Source organism: Staurois parvus, unplaced genomic scaffold, assembly GCF_062004578.1.
Source record: "Staurois parvus isolate SC_StPar_1 unplaced genomic scaffold, SC_StPar_1.0 ptg000118l, whole genome shotgun sequence".
Lineage (NCBI taxonomy): Eukaryota > Metazoa > Chordata > Amphibia > Anura > Ranidae > Staurois > Staurois parvus.
The window spans coordinates 6323043-6339334 of NW_028317914.1; positions in this window are offsets into that span (position 1 = coordinate 6323043).

A 16292-nucleotide genomic window follows, 5' to 3' on the forward strand; every position below is an offset into this window, starting at 1 on the left:
GTATAGAGACAGTTTGTGATGTGCAGAGGAACTGTGGATGCCTAAAATTGAGTCATTCGTTCGTATGGCTCTTGTCAGATGTTCCATAGCTAAAGCAAAAAGAAGAGGTGAAAGGGGACAACTTTGTCTAGTCCCATTTGAAATGGGGAAGGGTGAAGAGACCGTATCATTCACCAGGACAGATGCCGAAGGGCGGGAATAGAGGGACATAATCTGAGCGAGGCACCGTGAACCCAAACCAATCTGTTCTAAGGTAAGACATAGAAAACGCCAGTCAACGCGATTGAACGCCTTCTCAGCGTCAAATCAAAGGGGGCAATCCTTTACGCTATGTTGTTTGATATAGGAGATAAGATGGATTGTTTCAGTATTATCCCTAGCTTCTCGACCTGGGACAAAGCCTGTACACAGTTTTTAATCTGACAGGTGTGCAGGCATGGGGAAGTGGCCCTGAATGCTCACTGTCTGTGTTCAGGGCTGTACCCCTGCACCCATATGCCTGTCAAATTAGGACCTGCAGCATTTTCATAGTGTAACATAGGTTGCCTGCAAACGACAACAGGCACAAAAAAAAACACTGATTCACAGTCTACAGACCACAGCACCCATGTAAATGAGCCCCAAGACCTCAATTACACACACAGCTTTATTTATTAACTCAGTACAGTTTTATCATTTAGATTTGACAGGAATTTGGTTGGGATTGTGTCCATTAAGAAAGTGTTTAGTGTATTTTTACCATAAATATAATTTGGATATTTTCGCTGGTGGTGTGTAGCTTGTTAGGTAGGCTGTATGGGGTCCCGTGATATCGAACAGTGGCCCTGGGTGTATGCTTGTGTCTGTGTCACCTGTATAGTTAGGAAGAACAATAACTTCTTCTATGGAATACCTTGAACCTCTGCTATGTACCTGTCAGGGAAGGCCTGCCCTTAGTACAGGTGAATCTCCATGGCGCACAAATATGCGCATGCGCAGGGTTCTGGCAAGCCGAGCAGATGTGCGGACGCCTGGACAGAAGCGCGCACAGTTGCGCTCACGCATGCGCACTCACACACGCGGGTGTGTGCCTGTCATTAATGCTGGCGCCAAGAGGGCTATTTAGACTGACTGCTGTGGTTATCTCATTGCCGTATGGTCTTTTCCCCTGCTCATGTTTCCTGACTTCTGTGATTGATTCCTGTTGCCAAACCAGCCTGTTCCTGACTTCTGCTTGATCCCCTCCTGCCCTGACTTCTGGCCTGTCCTCAGATTATTCTTCTGCCTGCTCCTATCTGATTGATCTCCTGTTACTGAACCCGGCCTGTGACCCGACTATTCTCCTGCCTGCCGTTTAAGCCTGATCTGTCTCACCAATATCGAACCCGGCTCGTCTGACTGCTTATTCAGCACACGGTGCTCCGGCATCCATACATCCTGCACGGATACATCTGCACTGTCAGGAATGGACATGCCAATGGTGGTGGGACTCACCTGCCTTGTGGGCTGCAGTACCAGGGCTGGCCAGCGGGTGCTCTCAGCAACCAGAAACTCACTCCTGCAGTCAGCCATCACCTGAGGCTGATTGCAGAGGTGTATTTAAGGAATGGCCAGACCTGCAGTCAGTGCCTTGGTGTATGTTTCCCATGAGCCCCTGTACCGGCATCCTGTCTGCTTCCTGCCTGATTCCTGATTCTGCTTGATCCTGACCCTGAATGAATTCTGCCGGTCCTGACCTCGGCTATTCCTGACCACTCTCCAGCCTGCTCCTTTGGTACCTTATCTGCCTGATTGTTCCTGACCCGGCCTGTCTGACTATGCTCTGTGTTAAATATCGCGACACTTATATTATTTAAGTGTCTGTTTTAGGCGTTTGAGGTAAAGTGTTCTAGTGCCAGGCTGATTTAAAACAGTGTGACTTTTATTTAATTCACACTTGGCATCAACATAAAATGAATACAAAAGATAAAATAAAATACAGAGTAAAATATAACAAAAGTTGTAGATTATGGAAAAAGAAATAAGCTTTGTAGAAATGTATAATCTCTTGCCTGTTCTATGACAAGTGTTTCAGTCTTGGCAAGGAAGACAACAGGTGTATCAAGGTTTTGTAGGCCTTAAGAAAACAAAAATGTCAGTGCGTGTCAGCTGTATAATGTATTCATGTGTGTCTGTGAGTGTGAGTGTGTGTGTGTGTGTGTAACCCTCTATCTCTAAGGTACCTCTTATATATATTTTACCAGACCAACCCACTAAACCGTTTTTTCCTAATTCAGTGTGAGCTAAATAAGTAAAAGCCTTTTTTGTACTTCTTCTATACTTATAACTCTTAGTGTCCATATTTGTAAACCTTCTATACTTATCACTCTTAGTGTGACGTTATCTTCAAACCTCTTAAACGACAGAAATACATGATACTGTTACATGATATACAATGGCTTCACATATCTTTAGAAAGGGACAATTGATCACATAAATGCATATAACCAACAATAATTGATACTAAACTTATCACACACTATTCCTAACTAATAAATTAATTATATGAAATAATTATCCAACTAACTGTATTATAGATTAGACATGATTTTCTTTATAAAAGACATATACTTTCTTTGCTCTACTGCATACCAATATCTTTTTACATTCCAATTTGCTATTCTTAAAAGAAGCTTATGACCTGCTGACCTCTTAGACATGAATATACCATGGTTCATCTTTAACACCTGTTTTCCAAAGCTTTCATACACACGCAAAGTTAAAAATTACTTTACTTGTCATTTTAGAGGAGACACTGATATGAAAAGATACAGACGTCTGTTTTATGCTGAATTAATTTCTTACAATATTCCCCCTAAATATAAATTATCATATAATATTATATATACATTCATACTTCATTCATGGCCCAACTATACACGCTCTGAATCAGTTGTTCCAGATGCACCATTTTCTATAACCAGGTCAGTTAGGTCAGAGGTAACCTTCCTTCTAATAATACCTGACATGATTTTTTCACCTTCTTTCATTTGTTTCTTAATCAATTTGTAAAATTGTTTCATTCTAATCATAATACAGATTTGAAATAAAATACATAAAATCATAATAATAAATATAATAATTAATGGGTGTAATAATATATTTCCAACAGCTGCTGTTACTGAGGTTTTTCCCCACATTGATACAGTATTTTTAAATTTTGACCACCATGAACGACCTGAAAATTCAGACCAATCATGTTCTATCTCTAGTAGATTTCCTTGTTCATATTTAAATATTATTTCTGCTTTCTGAAGTTCTTCAGACAAAGCAATTAATAATCCCTTATCCTTTTGTATGATCTCTGCCCATTCCTTCCATGGAAACTCAGCTACTTGAGATATATTATATTGTATAGGTAGAACACTCACATTTTTCATAAGTATATTAGTTAAATTTACTCTAATTCCATTTAAACTAATTCCTGTAAGATCTCCTTCTATACAATAGAAGCCTCGACTTAGGATATCTGTATGTGTGCAGGATAGGAAGAAAGCTTTAACTATTTCAGTGTCTGTCATGACTTGAAAACATACTTTCCTCTTTCCTACAACAGTGACTAGGTCAAATGAAGTTTTTACTTTTTCTATTCTTGCTGTACATAATGAATGATTATGAAAACAAGAGTGAAAAATACTTTTGTCCTGATTAGGCAAACATATTACTTTTGATTGAAAATGTAAACAAGAAGATAAATCTAGTTGTTCTGGTTCAGATGTATTAGTATCCAAAGCAAAATCTGCAAACTGTAATTGATAATATAACAACTGAGTATTACTAACTGGCAATCCTAAGACTGTAACTGGAACTAACATTTGTTCTTTCCCAGCAATAGGAATCATTGAGGTACCAAAGCATTCATGTTGATTACATCCTACCCATTTATTTACCCATAAATCTATATGATTTTTTGCAAATACATATTCATTAGGTAAACTTTGCAAAAGACTTAGAGGAGTTATTCCACTTTGGAATGCTTGTGCAATTATTTTAAAATTGGTAGAATACTCTGTCTGTATTTCTAGACATGTTCTGGCTATGTGGGAATGTTGTTCTCTGTCCATTAAATTCAAAGTAAATATTGTAAGTGGACTACAGCTGGGCCTATAACCGTAGCTGTCTTCATTAACATATTTTCTAATATTTGATTTACATTTCTTTGAACTTTAATACTTTTACTACCCACTAAGCCCGCTGTTTCCAGATCAGACTTTAATGTATTAATATCCATACTATTGGTAATACTTCCAATAGTACCAACTCCTCCTAGAATTCCTTCTACAATACCTCGTTTATTCCTGTTGTTATTTTTATTATTAGTTCCAAACCATTTATCCATACCCAATTCCATATTAATTAAGTATTCTTGACATTGAGGATACTTTGATGAAATTTTCCATTCAGAAACATTAAATTTCCAAAGTATAATCACAAAATGTCCTTCTGTTAAGAGATGTCTGGGTTGGAAATGATTAATTTGAAATGGACTAGAAGTAATACATTTTTCATCAGTACACTTAATGTTCTCAGGAGATGAAATTATAACATTTGCAGTATCACATTTCATTGGATTATTTTCTAATGATATGCAACATTCATATATGCCTCTGTCATTAAGAGTTGGACTACTGTGTTGATAAATAAAGTTATTGTTAGTCCAATCTACATTTCCAAGATTACTCTTACGAATTATATTAGTAGAGCTATGGAAAAGACTACCCAAAAATTCACCATTTCTTTTCCAAGTTAATAGGGAATTTTGAGGTAAATATATTTGTGTAGTACATATCAAATTTAAATCATCCTTTCCTTCAATAATTTTAACAGCTTGAGGAGATACTTTTATATCTGGAATAATCAAGTCTACAATTGAAATAGTCACTCTCACTTTAACGTGAGCTGAACCTCTTGTTATTTGAAAATCCCATACTCTAATTACATCTCCTTCTTCATCTCCTGTAATCTTTAAGTGTTCAGGATCCATAAACTGTAAATAATATTGGGTCAAAAACCAAATATCTGTTTTGGATCCTCCTACAGAAGAAGAACCTACTCTATCTCCAGTTACATCGCCAGTCCAAATTGTAGAATCATTTCCTTTTAAAACTATGGACCAGAATCCCATCTCAGTTAAATTCATTCATATGTACCAGTTTTATTATTATGTACATATGATCCTTGCATTTTTGTAAACTTTGTTTTAGATTCTATTCTAGCTTGTATTTCAATAGAGTTACTATGAAGAAAATAAAATTGCATACAACAAGTAGCTCCATGACCTATACAAGCAAGTCCATACAAGTCTACGGCTGTGTCAATGTCACTGTATGTTGGAAAATGTCTCTTGTTTCTGGATAAAGGCAATTCTCTTTTATGCAGGGTCTCAGACTTGTTCTTCTCTGCTGGGCTGGAAAAAGTCATATAAGTTTTTAGGAATAAAAATGTCATTAATGAGAAAAGGAGTCCTGTGATGACGAATTTTCTCCTTTTAATGTTCTTTCTTTCTTTCCAATTTTCTGATGTTGTCAATATTTCTTTTTGGAGTTTGATGTTCCTCCATATTTGATTATCAGATGTCATTTCTGCAAAAGAAATGCAGTATCATTATCTTGGCATAAACAACTTGCATTGATCAGTGTGAACCCATATTTTTTGTTGTCTCCGTGCATTTTTAACAGAATTGAGAGGTCTTTGGACTTGTATCATTACACCAAGTGTGTCCAAAATTTCAAAAGGACCTTCCCAATTACTTTGCCACGGCCCACTTTTTCTAAATGTTTTAATCATGACTTGTCCACCTTTCCCAAATTTTGAGGAGTGTGGAGGGATCATTTTCTGCATGTGAATAGCTGCATGTGGCAAAATGGCGTTTAGATTGTCTTGCAACATCTGTAACCATTTGGTTTTCTCAATTGCTTCTTTCTGCGGAGTCGACAAAAACAGTTCATGTGGAAAAACAAGCGGCATTTTTCTACCTGTCATCAGTTCAAATGGACTGTACTGTGTAGATGAAGATGTTGTACTTCTGATACTCATCAGAACAAAAGGTACGGCATCTACCCATGTATGTCCTTTGTCTAACAACATTTCAGCAATTCTGGATTTGATAGTCCTGTTCATTCTTTCCACAATACCTGCAGATTGCGGATGGTATGGAACATGAAATCTTTGCTGGATTCCCAAAAGTTTACACATTGCCTGCATTACTTTACCTGTGAAATGAGTTCCACGATCTGAACTGATGTCAATTGGGATCCCCCAAGTTGGAAAAACATGATTTATTAACATTCTTGCAGTTGTTAGTGCATCGTCTGTGCGTACAGGTAAAATCTCAACCCATTTTGAGAAAACATCAACAATTATGAGAGCATATTTGAAACCGTTTTTTCCTGTTGGTAATGGTCCTATATAGTCAAGTTGTAATGTGGACCATGGACCATTAGCTGGAGGAGTTCTTTGTAAAGGAGGTTTCTGTCCTTTTGGCCTGGGGTTCACTTGAGCACAAATAAGACAAGATTGAATTACATTGTCTGCAGTTTCATCCATTTTTTCCCGGAAAAATTTCTCTTTGAGAATCTCTAACAATCTCTGCTTACCTACATGGCCTAAACTTTCATGATTGTATTTTGTGAAGTCCACTTGTAAATGTTTTGGTATGACAGGACGCAGAACCCCGTTTAAGTCATGAAACAAAATCTCGTTTTCAAAAACAAAGGAAGATTCTGTATCAACCTGAGAAGCAGAAAGGGACGGGTCCTTTTTCTGTTCTTCTGCAAATGAGGGGATCTCTGTATCTGTTTTTCTGACTGTGTTTACTGAAACTACTTCAGATGGAGTCTCTGACTGTTCATTAACAGCTGCTTCTTTTGCTAATGTGTCAGCTATCATATTTCCTATGCTCAGTTCATCATTGTCTTTCCTATGCGCTGGTACTTTAACAATTGCATAGGCACAAGGGTTTATCCCTGCTAGTGCAAAAATTGACTCTAGTATTTCTCTGTGTGCTAAAGCTTTGTTTGAAGCATCTACAAAACCTCGTCTTTTCCAAATTGGAAGATAATCAGTAAGAGAACGCACAACATATGAACTGTCACTATAAATCACTAGTGGACCTTGATTCTACAGTTAACACTGTCTCAAAGGCTCTCAGTTCTGCTTTTTGTGCTGAAACGTGTCCTGGAAGTCTGTGTTGTATGGCATATCCTCTCTTTGGAAACCAGATTGCATAACCTGAAAAATACTCCCCTGAGACACAATAACGTGAACCATCCACAAACACAGGTTCATCAGTCTTCTCTGCTTCTCTGCGAAACAGAGGAGAGTGAGTGTCTTGGACTTCACATGAACATTCATGTTCTGATCCATTATATTCCATCAATTGAGGGAGTACATATTTGGCATTATGTTCAACCTGGATCTGTTTGGGTGATAAAGCCAACAACCATTGTGAAAATCTTTGATTGGAAACACCTGGGATATTTTTTTCAAGGAGAAATTTCAGGGTGGAATGGGGTGTTTGTAAGATAATTTTGTTGAAACCTACAATGTGCTCAGTTGCTTTTACTGCATAGTGAACTCCTACCAATTGTTTAACACATGTGTCAAAACCTTTCTCAACAGGTGTTAAAAGCCTAGAGAAATATGCTAGGATCCTCCAATTTCCTCCTTGTAGCTGAAGCAACACTGAAGAAATAGCAGTTTCAGATGTATGCACCTGCAAAGCAAACGGTGCTTGCTTTTCTACTGTAGTTAGGGCTGGTGCTGTCTGCAAATCTTTTTTCAAAGATTCAAAGGCCTTTTGCTGAACTTCTGTCCAAGGACCAAAACCATTTTCCTCATTATTCTTTAGAAGTTCATACAGAGGTTTTGCTTTATCAGCAAATGACTCAATGAACTCTCTAGAAAAATTCACTAATCCTAGGAATTGTCTTAGTGCTTTGAATGTTGCTGGTACAGGAAGTGCAGCAATAGCATTAACCCTTTCTTGCAAAGGTTGATGTTTACCCGGACTGATCTGAATACCGAGAAACTTGACCTCGCGTTTCATGAGCTGAACCTTACGAGTATTCAGCTTGAGACCTGCATCTTGCAGCAGATCAAACAATTCTGCCAAAAGGGTTAAATGTTCTTGCTCATTTTCTGTTGACAACAAGATATGGTCCACATGTTGTAGGATACATTCTGGCCTAGAAAATTTAGATAGGACATCTGCTAAAGCTTGATGAAATATGCTTGGACTCAAATGTAGGCTTTTCACAAGACGTGTGAAGGTATACTGCACGTTTTCAAAGCAGAAGGCAAATGTATATTGACAGCTTTTAGATAAAGAGATTGAGAAAAATCCATTTGCAATGTCAATCACAGAGAACACTTTTGCTTTTGCATCAATTCGGGACATTATATCTGGTGTATCTGCCACTATTGGAGCGCAGCTTGGGGTATATTTATTCAGCATTCTGAGATCTACCAGAAGCCTGAATGATTTAGGGTCATCACGTTTAGGTACTACCCATAATGGATTGTTTGTTACAGAATTAGTTTTTCTGATAATACCTTGTTGCAGAAGCTCCTGTATGACTATTGATACTGGTTCAATAGATTCTGGTGGCAATTTGTATTGCTTCTGTGGGGGCGGATCCTTGCCTTGCACGTTTACTTCTATGTCTTTAAATAGACCAGCTTCATTTTTGCCTTGGCTCCAAAGATTTTTGTATGATTTGACCAATTGTTCTAATTGTTGATTGTCACCACTATCTGGCCATTTATGGTCTGCAGCAAGCACTTCTGTTAAACAGATGCTGCCGACCTCACAGTAATCTGCTGGGTCAATTACCACAGGCTTACGATTAATGGAACCTTTCCATACAATGCCATTACCAAGGTCAATTATCCAACCTCTTCGTTGAAGGATATCTGTCCCAATGATATTCTCTGCACCTTGACAATACCAAATATCAATCTCAGTATCCAAATAATCAGGGATTTCAAATGAAACATTTTTACACATTGAAGCTTTCGAATTACCTGATCCGTTAAATCCAACAACTGTACATACTGTTGCATCTGTCAAAAGAGGTAATCTTACACCGGTAATAGAGATTTAAGCACCTGTATCATTTAGAAACTTGAGCTTTTGTCCATTCAATTTAGCTTTAATGTAAGGGCGTCCACATTTATCTAGACATATTGGTGTTACATATTCTAGATAATGAGACTTCATTTCCTTTTTATTGTCTAGTCATGGAGTAGGCAATAATGGAGCTGAATTAACAGTGGTTGACTGCAAGTTCTTTTCAGTCAAACCGCTGCTGACCGATAACTCTCTGATTTGTTTTATCAGAGGAGCATAGGGAGAAGAAGATTGAGTTTCCTTCTGACTAGGAGGAGCAGATGGTTCAAAAGAAATAAGTCCATTTTCTTTACCTAAATTTCTTGAATCCTTTATCTGCATATCCTTTAAGAATTTTTTACACTTCCATTTTAAATGTCCAGGTTTTTGACAGTAGTAACAAGTTATTGGCTCTCTCTGTCTCACCTGCTTGTATCTGTCACTTTTACTAAGAGCAGTCATTCCTGTCTTAGCTGCAGTTTGACCGTTCCTATTTAAAGTTTCATTTTGAACTAGAGCTATCTTAGACTTGAGATAGTTCTGTTTCATTTGTCTTCTGATTTTATCAATGAATGAACAAGCATCTGTAATCAAATTTTTATCTTGTACAATGGTCAAAGAAGTTGGATCAAGATATTTAAATTTTTTTACAAATGCTTTGATTAGAGATGAGCGAAGAAATGAAAAATTCGATTCGACTGATTCGGCGAATTCGTGGACAATATTCGATTCGAGTCGAATAAATTCGCTGTGAATTTAACTTAAAAAAGGGTGTTTCTAGGCTTCAGAGAGACTTAATATTAGTGCAGAACACTGTACCTTTAATTTAAATGCCCTTGGAGTCTGCTGGGGAAGAGAAATAATACTGTCAGTCAGTATGACATGCAGATGAGTGCCGTCGATCTTAGAATCACCGCACACTTCACTCATTTGGGCAGTCACGGGGCCAAAACCAGAGTGTGGAGCCACAGTGTGGCGGTGGAGGCAGCAGCAATGGGAGGCCATACAGCACCCTATGACAAAAATGGAAACCACCAGCAGTGTGAGGAGACCTGAAAGTGGCACATGGCAGAGTGTGGCGATAGAGACAGCAGCAATGGGAGGCCGTACAGGGACCCATGACACACTCTGGACCTGGCAGCAGCATGAGGAGGCGGTACAGGGGCCCATGACAGATTACGGGCCTGGCAGCAGCATGAGGAGTCGGTACAGGGGCCCATGGCAGATTACGGGCCTGGCAGCAGCAATGGGAGGCCGTACAGGGACCCATGACACACTCTGGACCTGGCAGCAGCATGGGGAGGCGGTACAGGGGCCCATGACAGATTACGGGCCTGGCAGCAGCATGAGGAGTCGGTACGGGGGCCCATGACACACTCTGGACCTGGCAGCAGCATGAGGAGGCGGTACAGGGGCGCATGACAGATTACGAGCCTGGCAGCAGCAACTTGGACAGGAGGACGTTCAGCTTCTGCACCGTCGGGTGCGTGCTCGCAAACTGTTGTCTCTTGGAAACGGATTCCAAGAAAGACTGCTGACGGAATCCGTGAAGAGGAGTAGCAGGAGAAGGAGCATCTGAACGAGCGGAATATGCCAACAAGCGACAACAGTGGCCCATGACAGATTACGGGGGCCTGGCAGCAGCATGAGGAGTCGGTACGGGGGCCCATGGCAGATTACGGGCCTGGCAGCAGCTATGGGAGGCCCGTAATCTGCCAGCACCCTATGACAAAAAATGGAACCCACCAGCAGTGTGAGGAGACCTGAAAGTGGCACATGGCAGAGTGTGGCGATGGAGACAGCAGCAATGGGAGGCCGTACAGGGACCCATGAGAGACTCTGGACCTGGCAGCAGCATGAGGAGGCGGTATAGGGGCCCATGGCAGATTAGGGGCCTGGCAGCAGCTATGGGAGGCCCGTAATCTGCCAGCACCCTATGACAAAAAATGGAACACACCAGCAGTGTGAGGAGACCTGAAAGTGGCACATGGCAGAGTGTGGCGATGGAGGCAGCAGCAATGGGAGGCCGTACAGGGACCCATGAGAGACTCTGGACTTGGCAGCAGCATGAGGAGGCGGTATAGGGGCCCATGGCAGATTAGGGGCCTGGCAGCAGCTATGGGAGGCCCGTAATCTGCCAGCACCCTATGACAAAAAATGGAACACACCAGCAGTGTGAGGAGACCTGAAAGTGGCACATGTTTGGGGCATGATTCATGGCGGATTTAGTCAGTTGTGTCAGGAACTGGTGGTTTGAAATCCAGACTAATCCACGCCTGATTCATTTTCACAAACGTCAGTCTCTCCACACTTTGGGTGGACAGTCGTGTCCTCCGCGGAGTTGCAATACCTCCTGCCGCACTAAACACGCGCTCCGATGCCACGCTACTGGCCGGGCATGACAGCCTTTCAAGGGCAAATTCAGCTAGTTGGGGCCAAAGGTCAAGTTTCGTTGCCCAGTAGTCAAGGGGATTGTCTACCTCGGTTGGCAGGGTGCTGTCCAAGTAGGCCTAAGCCTGTTGTTTGAGGTCCTGCTCCAGGTCCACCTGATGCTGCTGCTGCTGCTGCGGCTGGTTAGTAGTTTCCTCACTGCGCTGGTGAAGAAAGCTACTCATCATCGACTGCAGACTGAGGCAGCCGCTGCTGGTGGAGCTGCCACTGCTCCTACCACCCCACCCCTCCCCTGCTGCCATGGCAGCGGAACACGAGCGCACAGGGCCCACAGTGTCTGAGGATGGACGTTGGCGCAGACAGGCAGAGACCAGCTGACTACATAGGTGTTTTTTATAGTACGTTATTTTGGCCTCCCTCTCAGCAGGTGTGAAAAAGGCCACCATTTTTGAACGGTAGCGAGGGTCCAACAAGGTGGACAGCCAAAAGTCATCCCTCTGTCTGATGGTTATTATTCGGCTGTCGCTACGCAAGCAACCGAGCATGCTATGGGCCATTTGTGCCAAGGAATGCGAGGGACTCCCTGCCTCCATCTCCACAGCATACTGCCACGGTGCGTCTAGGTCCTCTGTCTCCTCTTCCTCCTCCTCTACCAGATGCTCCTGCTCCTCCACTCCTGTCCGCTGAGTGGAAAAACCACCCATTTCACTCAATAATTCCTGAGCACCAATGTCCTCCTCTACCTCCTCCTCTTCTTCCAGTCCTGCCCCCACAGGGGCCATGTGGCGTTGAGATCTGTGCGCCACGTCTACCGCACCCTGACCAGCCATTGTTAACAGCATTTGTTCCAGGACGTGCAACAGAGGAATGACGTCGTTCATCCCATAGTCCTGCCGACTCACGAATAGCGTGGCCTCCTCAAAGGGCCTGAGCAAGCGCAGGTGTCACGCATGAGCTGCCAATGGCTGACATCTAAGTTACACAGGGAGTACCTTTATCTGCTTTTAACATCAGGAAATCTGTGATGGCCTTTTGCTGTTCGTAAAGGCGGTCTAACATATGTAGGGTTGAATTCCACCTTGTTGCAACGTCACAGCATGAGGAGTCGGTATAGGGGCCCATGGCAGATTAGGGGCCTGGCAGCAGTTATGGGAGGCCCATAATCTGCCAGCACCCTATGACAAAAAATGGAACACACCAGCAGTGTGAGGAGACCTGAAAGTGGCACATGGCAGAGTGTGGCGATGGAGACAGCAGCAATGGGAGGCCGTACAGGGACCCATGAGAGACTCTGGACCTGGCAGCAGCATGAGGAGGCGGTATATAGGGGCCTACGGCAGATTAGGGGCCTGGCAGCAGCTATAGGAGGCCCGTAATCTGCCAGCACCCTATGTCAAAAAATTCAACACACCAGCAGTGTGTGAGGAGACCTGAAAGTGGCACATGGCAGAGTGTGGCGATGGAGACAGCAGCAATGGGAGGCCGTACAGGGACCCATGACAGACTCTGGACTTGGCAGCAGCATGAGGAGGCGGTATATAGGGGCTTATGGCAGATTAGGGGCCTGGCAGCAGCTATAGGAGGCCCGTAATCTGCCAGCACCCTATGTCAAAAAATTCAACACACCAGCAGTGTGAGGAGACCTGAAAGTGGCACATGGCAGAGTGTGGCGATGGAGACAGCAGCAATGGGAGGCCGTACAGGGACCCATGACAGACTCTGAACTTGGCAGCAGCATGAGGAGGCGTTATATAGGGGCCCATGGCAGATTAGGGGCCTGGCAGCAGCTATGTGAGGCCCGTAATCTGCCTGCACCCTATGTCAAAAAATTTAACACACCAGCAGTGTGAAGAGACCTGAAAGTGGCACATGGCAGCAGAGTGTGGCGATGGAGACAGCAGCAATGGGAGGCCGTACAGGGACCATGACAGACTCTGGACTTGGCAGCAGCATGAGGAGGCGGTATATAGGGGCCCATGGCAGATTAGGGGCCTGGCAGCAGCTATGTGAGGCCCGTTATCTTGCAGCACCCTATGTCAAAAAATTTAACACACCAGCAGTGTGAAGAGACCTGAAAGTGGCACATGGCAGCAGAGTGTGGCGATGGAGACAGCAGCAATGGGAGGCCGTACAGGGACCCATGAGAGACTCTGGACCTGGCAGCAGCAGGAGGAGGCGGTATATAGGGGCCCATGGCAGATTAGGGGCCTGGCAGCAGCTATGTGAGGCCCGTAATCTGCCTGCACCCTATGTCAAAAAATTTAACACACCAGCAGTGTGAAGAGACCTGAAAGTGGCACATGGCAGCAGAGTGTGGCGATGGAGACAGCAGCAATGGGAGGCCGTACAGGGACCATGACAGACTCTGGACTTGGCAGCAGCATGAGGAGGCGGTATATAGGGGCCCATGGCAGATTAGGGGCCTGGCAGCAGCTATGTGAGGCCCGTTATCTTGCAGCACCCTATGTCAAAAAATTTAACACACCAGCAGTGTGAAGAGACCTGAAAGTGGCACATGGCAGCAGAGTGTGGCGATGGAGACAGCAGCAATGGGAGGCCGTACAGGGACCCATGAGAGACTCTGGACCTGGCAGCAGCAGGAGGAGGCGGTATATAGGGGCCCATGGCAGATTAGGGGCCTGGCAGCAGCTATGTGAGGCCCGTAATCTGCCTGCACCCTATGTCAAAAAATTTAACACACCAGCAGTGTGAAGAGACCTGAAAGTGGCACATGGCAGCAGAGTGTGGCGATGGAGACAGCAGCAATGGGAGGCCGTACAGGGACCATGACAGACTCTGGACTTGGCAGCAGCATGAGGAGGCGGTATATAGGGGCCCATGGCAGATTAGGGGCCTGGCAGCAGCTATGTGAGGCCCGTTATCTTGCAGCACCCTATGTCAAAAAATTTAACACACCAGCAGTGTGAAGAGACCTGAAAGTGGCACATGGCAGCAGAGTGTGGCGATGGAGACAGCAGCAATGGGAGGCCGTACAGGGACCCATGAGAGACTCTGGACCTGGCAGCAGCATGAGGAGGCGGTATATTGGGGCCCATGGCAGATTAGGGGCCTGGCAGCAGCTATGTGAGGCCCGTTATCTTGCAGCACCCTATGTCAAAAAATTTTACACACCAGCAGTGTGAAGAGACCTGAAAGTGGCACATGGCAGCAGAGTGTGGCGATGGAGACAGCAGCAATGGGAGGCCGTACAGGGACCCATGAGAGACTCTGGACCTGGCAGCAGCAGGAGGAGGTGGTATATAGGGGCCCATGGCAGATTAGGGGCCTGGCAGCAGCTATGTGAGGCCCGTTATCTTGCAGCACCCTATGTCAAAAAATTTAACACACCAGCAGTGTGAAGAGACCTGAAAGTGGCACATGGCAGCAGAGTGTGGCGATGGAGACAGCAGCAATGGGAGGCCGTACAGGGACCATGACAGACTCTGGACTTGGCAGCAGCATGAGGAGGCGGTATATAGGGGCCCATGGCAGATTAGGGGCCTGGCAGCAGCTATGTGAGGCCCGTTATCTTGCAGCACCCTATGTCAAAAAATTTAACACACCAGCAGTGTGAAGAGACCTGAAAGTGGCACATGGCAGCAGAGTGTGGCGATGGAGACAGCAGCAATGGGAGGCCGTACAGGGACCCATGAGAGACTCTGGACCTGGCAGCAGCAGGAGGAGGCGGTATATAGGGGCCCATGGCAGATTAGGGGCCTGGCAGCAGCTATGTGAGGCCCGTAATCTGCCTGCACCCTATGTCAAAAAATTTAACACACCAGCAGTGTGAAGAGACCTGAAAGTGGCACATGGCAGCAGAGTGTGGCGATGGAGACAGCAGCAATGGGAGGCCGTACAGGGACCATGACAGACTCTGGACTTGGCAGCAGCATGAGGAGGCGGTATATAGGGGCCCATGGCAGATTAGGGGCCTGGCAGCAGCTATGTGAGGCCCGTTATCTTGCAGCACCCTATGTCAAAAAATTTAACACACCAGCAGTGTGAAGAGACCTGAAAGTGGCACATGGCAGCAGAGTGTGGCGATGGAGACAGCAGCAATGGGAGGCCGTACAGGGACCCATGAGAGACTCTGGACCTGGCAGCAGCAGGAGGAGGCGGTATATAGGGGCCCATGGCAGATTAGGGGCCTGGCAGCAGCTATGTGAGGCCCGTAATCTGCCTGCACCCTATGTCAAAAAATTTAACACACCAGCAGTGTGAAGAGACCTGAAAGTGGCACATGGCAGCAGAGTGTGGCGATGGAGACAGCAGCAATGGGAGGCCGTACAGGGACCCATGACAGACTCTGAACTTGGCAGCAGCATGAGGAGGCGGTATATAGGGGCCCATGGCAGATTAGGGGCCTGGCAGCAGCTATAGGAGGCCCGTAATCTGCCAGCACCCTATGTCAAAAAATTTAACACACCAGCAGTGTGAAGAGACCTGAAAGTGGCACATGGCAGCAGAGTGTGGCGATGGAGACAGCAGCAATGGGAGGCCGTACAGGGACCATGACAGACTCTGGACTTGGCAGCAGCATGAGGAGGCGGTATATAGGGGCCCATGGCAGATTAGGGGCCTGGCAGCAGCTATGTGAGGCCCGTTATCTTGCAGCACCCTATGTCAAAAAATTTTACACACCAGCAGTGTGAAGAGACCTGAAAGTGGCACATGGCAGCAGAGTGTGGCGATGGAGACAGCAGCAATGGGAGGCCGTACAGGGACCCATGAGAGACTCTGGACCTGGCAGCAGCAGGAGGAGGTGGTATATAGG